The following is a 14,489-nucleotide window of genomic DNA, read 5'->3' as shown; positions in this document are numbered from 1 at the left end:
GACTAAAGAGCATATCCTCTTACAGGGATTCCTGGTGAATACCTCTCTACCGTTAGACTCTGCACCTCTTTGGGGGTAAGTCTATCTAGAGCAGGGGTTCGAAGTCTACTCCAAACTCAGGCTTCGTGTCAGTGAGTGCTTAGACATCTATTTTCTTTATTAGCCATGACCACAATCAGGTACATATCTTGTAAAAAACAGGGATTGTGAGGTCAACTATTATTCTTGGCAACGCAGCCTATTGATTAGGAAGCAATGCTATCATTGAGGTCCTTCATGCATCAGAGATGGCTCTAATTCCTAATGATACTATGGAAATATTCCTTATGATGAATAGTTAACTCTAAAAAGAAATTACTACTAGTAGCTATTAATGCATAAGCGATAGGTACACTTTTCAGAGATTTCATTTACAGTTATCATTCAGTTGCTGCTCCCATATAATTGGTGATAAAAAGAGGAAACTGTAGCAGATTGTTAAGGCAATATCAGTTGAAATAATAAAAGCCCTAGAACCGCTTTACAAAGTCTTTGCTTATAGCAGCTTCTTTTCCATGGAATGTATTATGTTCCAGAGTACTCACTTGCCCCTATATTTTAATTTGTGGTATGTAGATACTTATTAAGTCTAGATAAGTTAGGTGCATGAGACATGGAAGGAGGCAGGTGGTGACTACAGGAATCCAAGAAACAGGCTGAGGTCACAAAGGCAGTTAAGGGTATGGTCCAATAATCAGGCCAAGGTGAGGGCAGGCAGAGGTCAATAGAGTCCAGTAATCAGGCCAAGGTAAAGACAGAGAGAGCAATAGCAAGTTCAGTAATCGTGCAAAGCTAAAGACGGGCAGAGATCAATAGCAAGTCTGATAATCAGGTTGAGGTCAGGCAGACAGAGGTTATACCAAATCTGGTAATCAGGCTGAAGTCAGAGTGGGCAAAAGTGAATAGCAAATATGTTAATTCCGAGGTCAAGATGGGCAAGGGTTAATAGCAACTCTAAAATCAAGCTGAGGTCAAGGGCAGGAGAAAGAACCAGAATCCAATAAACAGAAAGGTTCACAACAAAAGGTCTACAAAGGATATGCAGATACAACACACTGGTTCAGACTAAGCTATCACCAGCACAGGTGCTATAAAGGAAGTGTTTTTTAAATGCTGGGGTACGAATGAGAGAGCGTCCAGTCTAATGATGGATACTTGTGCAGAGAGCATTAATTAATGGAACTGCTAGGCAGCTCCTAACAACCGGCTAGACTCCGGCAGAATACACAGAAGATGCTGGTTAGAGTTGATCGGCAATCAGCTGAGAGCGAGGTGGCACTTGATGCCGTGAACCAGTTTACAGGATGGTGCTTGCCGTTACTAGTCAACCAGATTGGCAGACAGCTGCTATTAACATGAATGAAAGATTTTATTCCTAGTCTAAAAATTTCATAAGCATAATTTTATGTAAATGTTATATTTATACTAAACGGAAAACTATTCTGCACTGCCTAAGGAAATACTGACTGTGTTTAAACATACATAAGATTGTACGGTCCATCTGGTGATGGACTCCAATTGGAATATTTTCCACTTTATGTTGTCCAAAGGAATGATGAATGTAGTAAATTAAGTATAAAGCATTTGTTTTTGGTTTATTCAGCCTCTCAAGAAGCTAACATGAATCGTTCTGCCAAAGTGACATGTAAAATACTGTACAATTATTTCAAATTACTAATTCTATTACCACTGAGAAGAGCCGGAATCTTTGAGATCGCTGTCAAAATTATATGTATTCAATCACTATATAATTCATTCTTGGACCATAAGTCAAGTGTCTTTGGTTTCTGGTGTTGGAAATACTTGGTAGTTATGTAATTGGCTCTTTGTACATTTTGTAAGTATTTTTTAGGAGAATATAATTACCCAGCTGCAGGAGCATGATGTGTATAAAAAATGGTGACATAATCAAATGAAAATTGCCCACAAAATGGAAGATGTGATGCCAGATTATTTTGAGGGAAATAAACAAAATCAATAGAAAGAAACAATCTACAATAAAAAATATAAGATTAAATTATTGTTTCTACTTAGCAAATAAAAAAATAGATTTACTGGAACTAAAAATAGGCAGTTGTAATGTACCTGTCTCCTACGTGGAGGCAGCCATTTTGTCAATGCCCTAGGAACCATTGATATCACTAAGGTACAACAGAAGGTAGCAGTTACAGTTTTCATACCAGGAAAGTGTCCTGGAAATATGTTTAAATTGATAACAAGCATGGCGTGTCTGCTATTTACATTATGTTATTATATCATACTTTTTAAAAAAATTGCGAATTTATACGTGCTGTAACCTATAGCAGTCAGACATGAGTTTTCATTAGTCTGTCTAAACTAGACTGCTAAAAACAGATAGCCGATTGTTTCACTCTTTCTATGGCATACATACAGCTGTTACCAGAATAAATGGTTTACATAGTATTGTAAGTTTTACTTATATAATTCATTATTATTATTATTATTATTATCATTTATTTGTTAGGCGCCACAAGGTATCCGCAGTGCAGCACACAGTACTAACAGTAGACTATACAGGGTGAAACCATACAGAACAATGAACTGAAGGGAAGCAAGATTCTGTGATAAAGGACTTCCAAAATATGTTAAAGTTAGGTATATTAATCAGTGCATAAGTGAGTTGTGTAACCCCATTATCCTTGTCCCAAAGGCATTGACTCGTTTCTGCTTGGATTTAGCATCTGCAAGTCAGATGCCTATCCTTTGCCTCATGTGGATGACCTCCCAGACTGCATATGGATCTTACAAAAGGATATTGACAGATTGAGAGGGCTGAGAAGACAATGTGCAAAATAGCATTTCTTATGCCATTGGCGCTATTCCAACTCAAAACAATGCCATTTGGACTTCATAGTGCTCCTGCTTCCTTTCAGCTCTCATGAGCAAGACCCTCCCTCCACTTGTATCCATAAACCCCCCTATTCATGTGCCTTACATCCAATGTTCTAGATCTAGAATATGTATTTGTATACTTTAGTAGATGAATAATAACATTTCTAATGCAGGACTTTTTGTAGCTTCAATAAAAGAGTTACTAACTCTGCCTGCAAAGATTTCCTTGACCTTAAGTGCCATTGTATTTGTCTGATTTTGGCTGCCCAAAGGCCCTCTTATCAATTTTATTCTTGTGTGATAATCCTTTCCTAATAAAACATCTTGGAATGCCCACAAATCTACTATGGTGTAGCCAAAATCGAGCCATTGGCTCAATATCTCAGTGTTTGTGGGAGAAAAATGACTGTGGTCCCAAAAATTAAGAGGATCATTACAGCATAAAATTAGGAAACTATGGTTGGAAGATGACAGTTATCAGCCTGTGAGTGGAGTTATCTAGTGACTGCAGTAACCGACTGCAATAGAGCCAGAATTGATCCAACTGATTGAACAGAATGGTCTGAACACATCCAATTTGGCCAAACATACATATGGCCAAATTAAACAATAGTTTGAGCAGCAGCATCGGCTCAACTGATCCAGTTTATGACGCGCTTTAGGGAATGGCCTAAGGCACAACCTGATGTCACTGGAGTTGTGGACAGGTGAAACAAGCCATAAATGCAATTGAGCAGATACATGGGAGTTGGACAACCCCCCAGCCCCCACCAATGGATTGAGTACACAATTATATTTAACTATTTTTTAAATTGTTTGCTCAATATTTTGGTCTATTTCTTATTTCTCATATAAACTGATGTCAGAAATTTCTATGTTAATCACTGTTCACTCCGAATTTCTGCTCTAGTGTCTTGAAGATATAGCTTCTTTCTCCCTTAAAACTTAGACGCGTAGCAATAGTAAAATGATACAGATAATTTCCATTTGTTTTACCATCCAAAAAGTACTCTTCCAAGAATTTCCATGACATGTGACTCAGTCAGGGGAATTTGTTTAGTTATTTCTTTATATCCCAAAGTTTCAGATTACCGACAAGAAAACTGGCAGAACTGCTCAATTAATTCTTATAAGTTCCAGTCAAGAACAATTTCAAGACACCGTGGAGAAAACCGCCTGCAATAACAAAACCCTCTGACAAATGAAACTGTAAATAAAGTTTGAAGAACATTTACACATTATATCCAGAAAATTTTGTCTCAATGTACGAGATGTACTTGGAGCAGGAAATCTGCGCTGTAGGCAGTCTACCAACACTTGTTTCAGCCATCATAAACCAACAGAAATACACTCTCAGTATAATAGCAAAGCAAATGCAAAGGCATGTTTGCAACAAGACCCTGAAATACAAAAGGTCTACAATCCTAGTATGTTCATGGTGGTTACAGTAGTTCATACTTGCCAACTCTCCCGGAATGTCCGGGAGACTCCCGCATTTTGTGAGAGTCTCCCGGACTCCCGGGCGAGTGTGGCAATCTCCCGAATTCTGCCCACTTCACTAGGAAGTGCCCCACTTCCTAGTGAAGTGGGCAGAATTAGATCCCAAACGCCGCGATTCCCGGTGAATCGCGGCGTTTGGCCCCGCCCCCGCTGTCAAATGACGCAATTTGCGTCATGACGTCACAGGGGGCGGGGCCGAAATGACGCGATTTCGGCCACCCCGCCCCTTCACGCCCCCCTCCACTGGCTGGCTCCCGGAAGGGAGCTGAAGAAAGTAGGTAAGTATGCAGTAGTTGAAGTACAAAAAGTTTAACACTGATGTCTTAAATTTCTATCAACATTTTGAACATTATGGTGTGAATAGTGATCATGTAGTTGTCCCTAAATGTGTTATTATTATTTTTCCAGTTTGAAGGCAAATATTAAAATATAATTACAAATCACAAATGAAGGGCAGCAAAACCTATTTCCCTAGTGCAGGTCATCCAGGGTGTGGCTTAATTTAGTCAACTGTAGTCAGCTGAGAGCTTCTTAGCTGCTGCCTATAGGGACTATGTAAGTTTAACAAATCCAGCAACATTCTAAAAAAGTGGGAGATGTTTAGCTTTGTGCATAGAATGGGAGTGCAAGGTTACTAGGCACAAGCCCCCCCCCCCCTCCAGCATGTCACTCTTAAACTGTGCTGTAAAACTAGTTTTAAAAGAAAGAGACATGAATGGTGCAAGCAATAAATAAAGAGCCTGAGTCATTAAGGAGAGCAAAGCATAAAAAAGGAGTATATTTGCGCCTTGCAAAAGCATTTTGCATTGGAGGGGGGGGGGGGTAAATTTAAAATGTTGGGAGAGATTTATAGTTGGGATTGGGCATATCTTAGATCAACTTTAAATTGCAGTGTAAAAAAAACCTCAAGTATTTGTGTGCTAGATGAAAAAACAGTATTTAACTTATGTGCAAAATAAAAACTAATTTGCACCCTTTATATTGTAACATGGTTTGTCCCAGAGAACATTTACACCTTTTTTTGCCTTACTTTCCTTAATGACTCAGGCCCACAGAGAAGTATCCATCCTCTTGGAGCCTTTTCTGTCACCAGTTTTCCATGTATTGATTCTTTCCTTGGACGTAATGTTCACTTGTATTGATTACCCCGAGGTCATCGTGTCCCACTGTGTTCTTTCTTCCCCAAATTATCATGCCGGTCCATACTCTGATGCTCTCCATCAACAGTACCATCCTGAGAGAGGTGAGCATTTGAGGCTCCCATGCTCTTTGGTGATATCAGTAAATGCAGGGTGTGCTCTTTTTTCAGGAGCAGGTGTATGGTAATACGTCATGCGTTGCGCAGTTTAGGCAGACTTTGGTGCACTACAACCATTATCATGGCCCCTGTAGTAGATAGTAACCTTTAAAGCCCACAAGATAGCAATAAATAATGAGAAGTGTGTGTGTGTGCGTGTATATATATATATATATATATATATATATATATATATATATATATATATATTAAACTTGATGCAGAAAGGAATGTGAAGTTTTATGGGTTGTACATTGTTAACATTGCATACACACAGTGGGTTAGAGTTTGGGGACAGTGGCTCTTGGTAACAAGTGACTGTGATGAATGAGAAGATGCTTGGATGACTACACTAATTCTTTCTCGGAACCACTAGGGCACATAGTATCCAAGCAGCTTTCAGATTAGATAAAGATCCTGCTCAGTGAAGCCAATAACATTTTGATGTCATTGATCTCTGCTCACTTATAAATGGATGATATATGTCCTTTGACATGTGCATTCTGATGCCTTACAAAGATCTCTATAGTTACAGTACAGATTTAATGTTTGAACAGGCCCACATTGCTTTTCTATAGATGTTAAAAGGAATTTATTAGGGAAAGGAAAAGTTCTTATTTCAGCTAATGCCAACTTTAACATGTGTATAAATGTAGTGAAGCACCTGATTATAGGCTGATACTTGGCTATATATTTTGGGTTTACTGACCAGTCATAACTCTTAATCATCGTCGCAGCTTATATATATCAGACTTTGCTTAGCATTATTTTTCTCCCTAATATAATCAAAGTTAATATATGTTATGGGACCTGCTATAATTGTTATCTTAATTAATATAAGACATGGGATTAGCTACCCACCAAGTGCTTTTTTTTCTAGCTAGAAAAGTGTTAGTGTTCCAAGTGCCTGTGTGACACCATCCTAGGGGCCTATGTATCAAGGCAAATAGGGAGGAAATAGTAGGGTATTTCTACACTCCTTCATGTTTGTCTCTGGACAGTCACTTTCCACTTCCGTCCTTTGAGTGTATGGCCAGAGGAGGTGTTTGGGTTCAGTGAAAGCCCGTATGGATGGTATTGAAGTGGTGGACATGAGCTCTGCACTGTTTTTGAGCAGAGCTGTGCTATATGTAATAACGGAGCACTGGGGCCAGGGGAGGGCTGACAAATTTTAGCCCGGGGGGCAAGACTCGACTCAGCAGCCTATTAGCATTATTCTAAAGGAAAAAAATGCACGTGGCCCAATGACCCAGTCCAAGGTAGCCCACTATAGGACTGGCCCAGGAATCAGATGCCCCCCAACCCCCCAGACCAGCCTGCCCCTGACTGGGGCTCTACGTACATTGGAGCAGAAATCTGTAAATGCTTAGTGCTTGGACAATTTTTGCACAGAAACTGTCTATATGATGGTGAGTTTCTTCAATGTTAAGAAAGACTCTCTGCCTAAAATGCCAATATCTAAATACCAGTTACTCAAGGTCTACCACAATGAAGTCGGATTCAACCTTTGTGGATTAATTGGTGATGCCCTGGCATCTTGTTTTATATTATAAATTCACCATTGTAAACGACTGGCCATGGAAATCATGTACAAACATTTTCCAGATCCCCACTTGTCAAAGAAAGGTGAAACTTGAATGTTCCGAGAAATATATTGAAATTTGAATACAACACTGCATGCATATTTTGTTAGATGACTTATGTGACACCTCAGAAGGTAACACATATGGCTTCAGCTGCAATACTACTCAAAAAACATTGTTTCATTTTTCTAACACAGGGTAAAGCATTCTGGATATTAGTCAGCTATCTCTTGGAACAGATTATAAGCAAGCCAAACAACCCGTTCCTAAGATACTGTTTTGTCGGAGGACAAATGTATAAGTGTAACAGGAAGGCTCTGGGAGGAGATAGATTATGGAAGAGAGACAAAAAGATTTGCAACTTAGTGAAGGGTGAGCTTTGGAAGAAAAATCTAGGTAATATCCTATAATAATCATATAATTATATATTCAACTCTTAGTATGTCCATTAGATAAATACAAAAAGAGAAAATTACAACGAAAATCAGGTTATTGTGCTTTCAAGTCAATATACCGCCAACAAAGACAACCAACTCATACTAGTCGCAGCCCAGTAGGGTCCTCAGTACCTGTGTGATAACAACAGTGGACTAATATACCAAATAAAGAACATTGTACTGTGTCATTCAGGATGCCACAACAACGTTACAAAATGAAAAGGCAGAAACATTTTATTGAGCCTTAACTAAAAACACAAACAGATAATTGTTTTAACCTGCAATGAGCCTTTTTTTTTCAAGCCAAGGCCAACGGTAGTTTAAATAATTCCTAATAGGTTTAATTTTTCTGTGCTTTTGCACTTTGTAATAATTCCGTAGCCTTCATCTTTTTTGTTTCTTTGTGGCTCTGGATAGACATATTAGCTGTGTGCACTGTACCACAATCTGTTACTGGTGTGGGTGTTGAGGTTTCTACATGTGAGAGGATATAATTAAAAAAATTTAATGTAGTGAATGGCTCCTGTAGTCATTAATTATTTCAGTACTTATATTATTACTAGATAACAAGTGAGGAGATAAGGCTACAACCATTTTAGCTATTACTGTGAACAAATCTCCAAACCTAACAATTCTTCCCAAACCGCTTTTATTACAAAATATACATTTATTGCCAAATAACAAAAAGGAGAAGCAGAAATAGTGAAGTTAAAAAGCTTAATTTGAAAAACTGTTAAATAACAACATTGGTTGACGGATATTTGCCATTGTAGACGTGTGGTAGATGGTTACATGATTACTGACACATGTTTGAGCAATAAATTGTCCAAATCCTGTTATTATACTATCATATTCTACTTCTACAACGACCCAAGAAACACAAGTTAACAAGCCAGTGTCCCTAGGAGAACTCTTTTCCATGATCATCTGATCTATCCCACAATGTAATCTGTACTTTCGTCTAATTCACTGGCGAACCGTAGCCGGGTGAGTGTTAGGGGTAACAGGGGGGCATCTACACTTCAGTAAACTTTTAGCCTAGCTTTCTGTAGGGAAAAAAAACCTCTTAAAATAAGAGGACAAAAGGACGGTAAAAGGTGGAGAAAGCCTTTTTAGGGATCATGTACATTGGTGACTTGCATTTCAAAAGGATTACGTATTGAGGCATAATATAATTTTATTACCTCTATGAGGCTTTAACACTTTTGTGCTTATACAGCTTAATAGCAAAATTATACAAGCACTGCAGTCACCAGCAGTAAGCTGCGGTATATCTCTGCAAGCACAAAGTAGCAATTCTCCTCTAATCAAGGCTGGTTTTAGGGACAGGCAGAACAGGCAGCTGCCTTTTTGTGAAATTGAGATTGGCCACAAACCCTACACTGAATACAGTCTTCCAGAGTTTAAGCAGTAGAAATTGGGTTTTACTGTGAGTTGCACATCTTACTACCTTAAGTGAGGAGATTTCCCTGCTTTTCCATGATTTCTTAGATGCATATAAGTTCGTCAGAGCACACAGAAGCTTGTGCCATTCCTAAACTGTAGTCAAGCAAATATGCAATGTTAATGCGCAGAGGTCTATAATATGGCTTGTATGTATACATTGTTCTCACACTGCCAGTAATGTTCTATCAGTAAACAGTCTACCCTACTACCCTCGCCTCTACAAAATAAATAGGAAATATGTAACTCCTTACAGCAGGAAACTTGAATCTGAACTGCTACAGAAATGTATGAAATGGGTAAAATAAAAGGTACAGAAAATTGCTTTTAAAATCTAACAAACTCTTGTTAGCACGCAGCAATGGACTAGTGTAACAGAAGCCTTTCCTGCTCAGTAACCTAGTATTTCCTGTCTTATAGCTCTCCCTATCACCTATTCTGTGAGCACCTTGGGGTTCAGCGGTACTTCACTGATGGAAACTAAAAAAAGTATTATAATATATTATTCTATCTTGTGCTGTTCTGTATCAATATTATTACTGTGGGATTCCATAAGTCACTCTGTATTGTTTTGTACCACTCAATGGACCTCTGTCATGCCTGAGAATCTGTCTGTATCCAGACTGGGTTGTGTCTCTGGAGCTGGACTGGTGACTACGTGGACAAAGCTGGGGGGCCTGATTATGTTCTTCTGCATGTACTGAAAGGACTGGTGCAGATGGTGATTACACTAGCAGAGGAGAACAAACAGGAACTGAATTGCTGGACCGGACTGGAACCAGAATGCTGGACCAGACTGTAATCAGATTGTGGTAACTAGAATGCTGTAACCGTAATGCTGGAAGAGGATAGCTGTAGCTGTAATGGAACCGGAATGCAGTAACTGGATGCTATAACGGAGCTGGAACAAGAATGCTGGAAGTGGAATGCTGTAAGTGGATTGCTTGAACCAAAATGCTATAACTAGAATGCTGGAAGTGGATCGCTGTAACTGGAATGGAACCAGAGTGCTGGAACCAGACTGGAGCCGGAATGCAGACTGCACTGTCTGAGGTGGATTAATAAGAAGACTGCAGACTGCTGGGAACCAGGTTGACGCCTAAAATTGAACGGTGCACTGGCAACTGATAAGAGCTCCAGGAAGTCCTTTTATACTGATAGTTGTTTCCTGATTGGAGACTGCAGTCATATGGGCTAAAGCAGCAGTCTGAGTTGTTGGGATGGATCAGGTGACTAAGTCCAAGATGGCAGCTCCCACGAACTGGTTTTGGAGGGAAACCTGGAATGGAGGCTGTTATCACCTGATTGGCTGAGAGAAATCATGTGACTAAATCCAAGATGACCACGCCCATACTCTGATTTTGGAGGGATCTCTGGAGTGGAGACAGAATGGACAACATCTAACAGAGAGACTTGACACCAGCGGAGCCTGAGGACTGCAGGGACAACTTGGAAAGGCAACAAAGAATTAAGTGACAGGACCTGAGAGCCTGGCAAGTGACAATCTCATTCGAACTACCTAGGGCCCACCTGAAGCAGCACCAGCCCTCCACCTCTCTCTCGTTAAGCCCCCACTCTTGCTGCTTACCTTAGCAGATGGGAGATGGGGGCAGTATTCTCTCCTGCTGGACTAGGAGTGTGGCATTTGGCTGTGACATCATAGTGTCACAATCCAAGCATAACACTGACATGGAGGAGCAACACTGACATGGAGGAGCAACAGCCAGTGGCCACTTCACATGCAAGAAGCTGCTGACTGCTTCTTCTTCATGTCAGAGGCTTACGTTCCAAGTGGGGGCATTGATGTGCATTAATGCTGATGTGGCATTATAAACACTGGAGGAGTGACATTATGCCTCTCAACCAGTGTTTGAAGCTCCACCTAACCACTGGTACCCCCGGCAACCACCAGGGTGTGCGACTAAGGGTTGTGCCAGCCCTGCTGTTTTTACATTCAGTGCTAGTGCTCATGGGTGCACTTAGATGAACATTGTGCATACATTTGCGTAATTAATTTGCCATATATGAGGCCAACATGTGTGCATCTCATATGTGCTTGGTATAAGTGGTAAAATCACATAAAAGGATTGTATACCTGGTTTTCCTTGGTGTAAATGAACTAACTCTTTACCACAACATGCTGACCTGTGATGTCATATACCGATCTGTGGTACTAAATACCCAAACTGAGGATGTTCCATTGTACCCCTGAGAGAACATAATGTATAGAAATCATTTTTGATACAGGAAGGTTTTATTTAACCACGTTTTCTACTGTATAACAAAATTTTATCCTTCACTAAAATCACATTCTAGTTTCAGGCAACATATTATTACATGTTCTCTTCCATCTGAACTGATTAATAAGCGGTGCTTTGTGTTCTGGATGTCTGCTAGGTCCCTATTGGAATGATGTTCTATTTGTGGGCAGAAGGGGGCAGAGCAGATCTACAGGACCACTGCAGACACTACCTCTAGATTCCTTTAGTGATCAGCCACAGTTACTGAGAAATCAATCAAAAGGAATGTATACAAGGTTAAAGCTGTAAAAAAAAAGGTTTGTGAGGAATCAACAAAATCTTATTTGCTATATATAAAAGACCCAAGGAAGTCTTAGTAACATATCTTAACTCAAACATACCTCAGTGCTGACCGTGTTTGGGGTAACCATGGAGAACTGACGGTGTGACCAATGCTTACACCTTCAGTAACAGCTGGTCAACTAAAACACTTCTGTTTTATCCCTATCATGCATCCAAATCACTTTATTTGTATTGTATTCCTTATTGTTCCTCCACTAGGAAACATTGTTTAGATTAACTCTTGTACTGGCTATAAAAGTATAATTTTTTAAAAACTTTATGTATATTGAATAATCAAACAATTTTTAAAATTTAAAATTATAGACACATGAATAGAACTGACATGAATAACATAGATATATATAAGTTGCATTAAATGAAGGGGGTGGGGGGGTGGTCAACATATGACAAAACCGGAGGGCCAATCAAGGGATAAAGTAATGAATGAATTATACATATACATACACATACATTGCATTGCATACGTACATTTCATCAAATGGATATTTTTACTAAACTCATTGCACTAATATTTTTATTATAGTTGGTGGTATATAGAACTGAGGGATGGATTAAGCCTGAGGGAAAATAAAAGCTGAGGTTTGTGTATATACTATTTGGATCACTAAGGGTTAACAAAGCAGGAAGGTGTGGTGATGACTAGGCTAGTGTCATGAAGGGGCAGGAGCAAAGGAATAGATTAAAAGAGTGGGGGGGGGGAATTGGTTAGCTCTCTTGGTTCCAGGGACAGCATCCCTTCCTCCCAATCCCGACTCCTGGATCTGGTATTCGCTTCGTGGTGGAGGCATATCCTTCCCTGCTGATAAAAGTACCCTATAGTGTGAGGGGTAATTACCAAATCTTGGTCACCAATAGATGCCCGGGCCCGATTCTGTAAAATACAGGTGCTGGTACAGGCACGCTGGTATGATGAGCCACTTGGTGTGCAGGCCTGTGGTATGGCATGGGTGTGCTGGTTCAGCCCTGGAGGTATGTTGGGCCAACTTGGAGCGTTGGCCATTGTATGGTACGGGTGTGCTGATTCAACCCCTGAGGTAGGTTGGGCCAACCTGGAGCACGGGCCATGGTATGGTACGGGTGTGCTAATTCAGTCCCCGAGGTATGTTGGGCCTACAAGGAGCGCAGACCATGGTATGGCATGGGTGTGCTGGATCAGCCCCGGAGATATTTGGAGCTGCTTGGTGAGCATGAACACTCCAAGGACGGAAGTCCTATGGCTGGTTCAGCCTTTAGCGTGGCAGGAGAACACTGTACAGGATAAGCAAGGTGGGTGAAGCGCACATCCATGGTACTCAGGCGTTTGGAACCCGTTCCCTTCGAAAAGTCGGCTAACGTTCAGTGCAAGTACAGCTCCTCTGGGCTGGCTTGCGGTCCATTACAATTAGCCCAGAAGGGTGTGGGTTCCGGCATGCCTGGGGACAGTTGTCCCATTAACGTGTAGATACTAGCTTGCGCTTATGGATAGACAAGGCTAAGTACAGTGTCCCGTCACCATAACAGGAAACAGTTATTTAAATAAAGAAGATTTATTTGCCAACAAGTCAGTGTGGTGTATTTTGTTATATTACAGAAGGGTTAAGGTTAAGACGAAAAGGTCTATGGTTATGTTATCAACTGTTAAGCATTTTATTGTGGCTTTGTATGATCACTATGGACAGTAGGTGGTGCCAACTATTGAAGTACAAGCCCCTTTTCTGCCACGTAATACTTGCCCATGCCGTGTCATGTGGGAGTTGTAATTTTTTTCCTGTGCCAGCGTCCATGAAAGCTTAATGGTTTGCTTGGCAAGAACAGTTATACTGCATGTATTTTACAAATATGAATTATCTAGTTTCTTGTTTCAATCCAAAATTGTAATTAACAGTTATCTTATATCACCTTGTGGTGTAACTCTCATGCCCCAGTTGTCTATTTGTATATTTTGGTAACACCTCCTGTTGCGATCACATCAACTATAATTGTTAGAAGTTAAGAGCACAATTTTCCTCTATTCCTCTGCCACAAAACCATGCTAGTTTCTCACCTTTCATTACATGTGATTACCTATTGCAGTGTTGGCTTACCTGTGACACTCCAGATGTTGTGAAACTACAAGTCCCAGCATGCTTTGCCAATATATAGCCGCTTATTGCTGGAAGGGTATGCTGGGATTTGTAGTTTCACAACACCTGGAGTGTCACAGGGTATCCAACACTGACCTATTGGGTTGTCAGTTTTATCTATATATCTACACCTATAGCAAATTCCACTTAATAAGTCTTACTTATTTCAGGGATTGGGCTTTTAGTTTTTACAAATACACTTTCACTTGCGCCATAATGTTAATATTGAACTGATCTTTCTATGCAAAGGAAAAGGAGGAAACATTCAGCAGGAATTTTAGAAGTCTGGAATGAAAGATGGCTCATTCCTCTAGCGTTATAAGGAAGAATGATGTTCTGCCATACCCAGGGGCGACGAGAGGGGGGAGCAAGTACTGATTACCGGGGCCCAGACTAGGAATAATTTTTTTTTGTTTGCTCTTTGGGGATGTCGGGCAGGTAGTCTATGCGGTCCCTGCATAAGCTGTTGAGCCGCATACTACTAAATGTGGCAGCGTCATTCATTCATAGAACATTGTACTACATCTTGTAGTACAATAATGAATGAATGATGCCCCTGCAGTGAGTACTATGCGCTGTGACAGTCTATGCAGGGACTGCACAGGCTGCCTGCATCCATCTTGATAAGGAAG

This window comes from Mixophyes fleayi, chromosome 6, assembly GCF_038048845.1.
Source record: "Mixophyes fleayi isolate aMixFle1 chromosome 6, aMixFle1.hap1, whole genome shotgun sequence".
NCBI lineage: Eukaryota > Metazoa > Chordata > Amphibia > Anura > Limnodynastidae > Mixophyes > Mixophyes fleayi.
The sequence above is the reverse complement of the archived record's forward strand: the minus strand, read 5'-3'. Positions refer to the sequence as shown.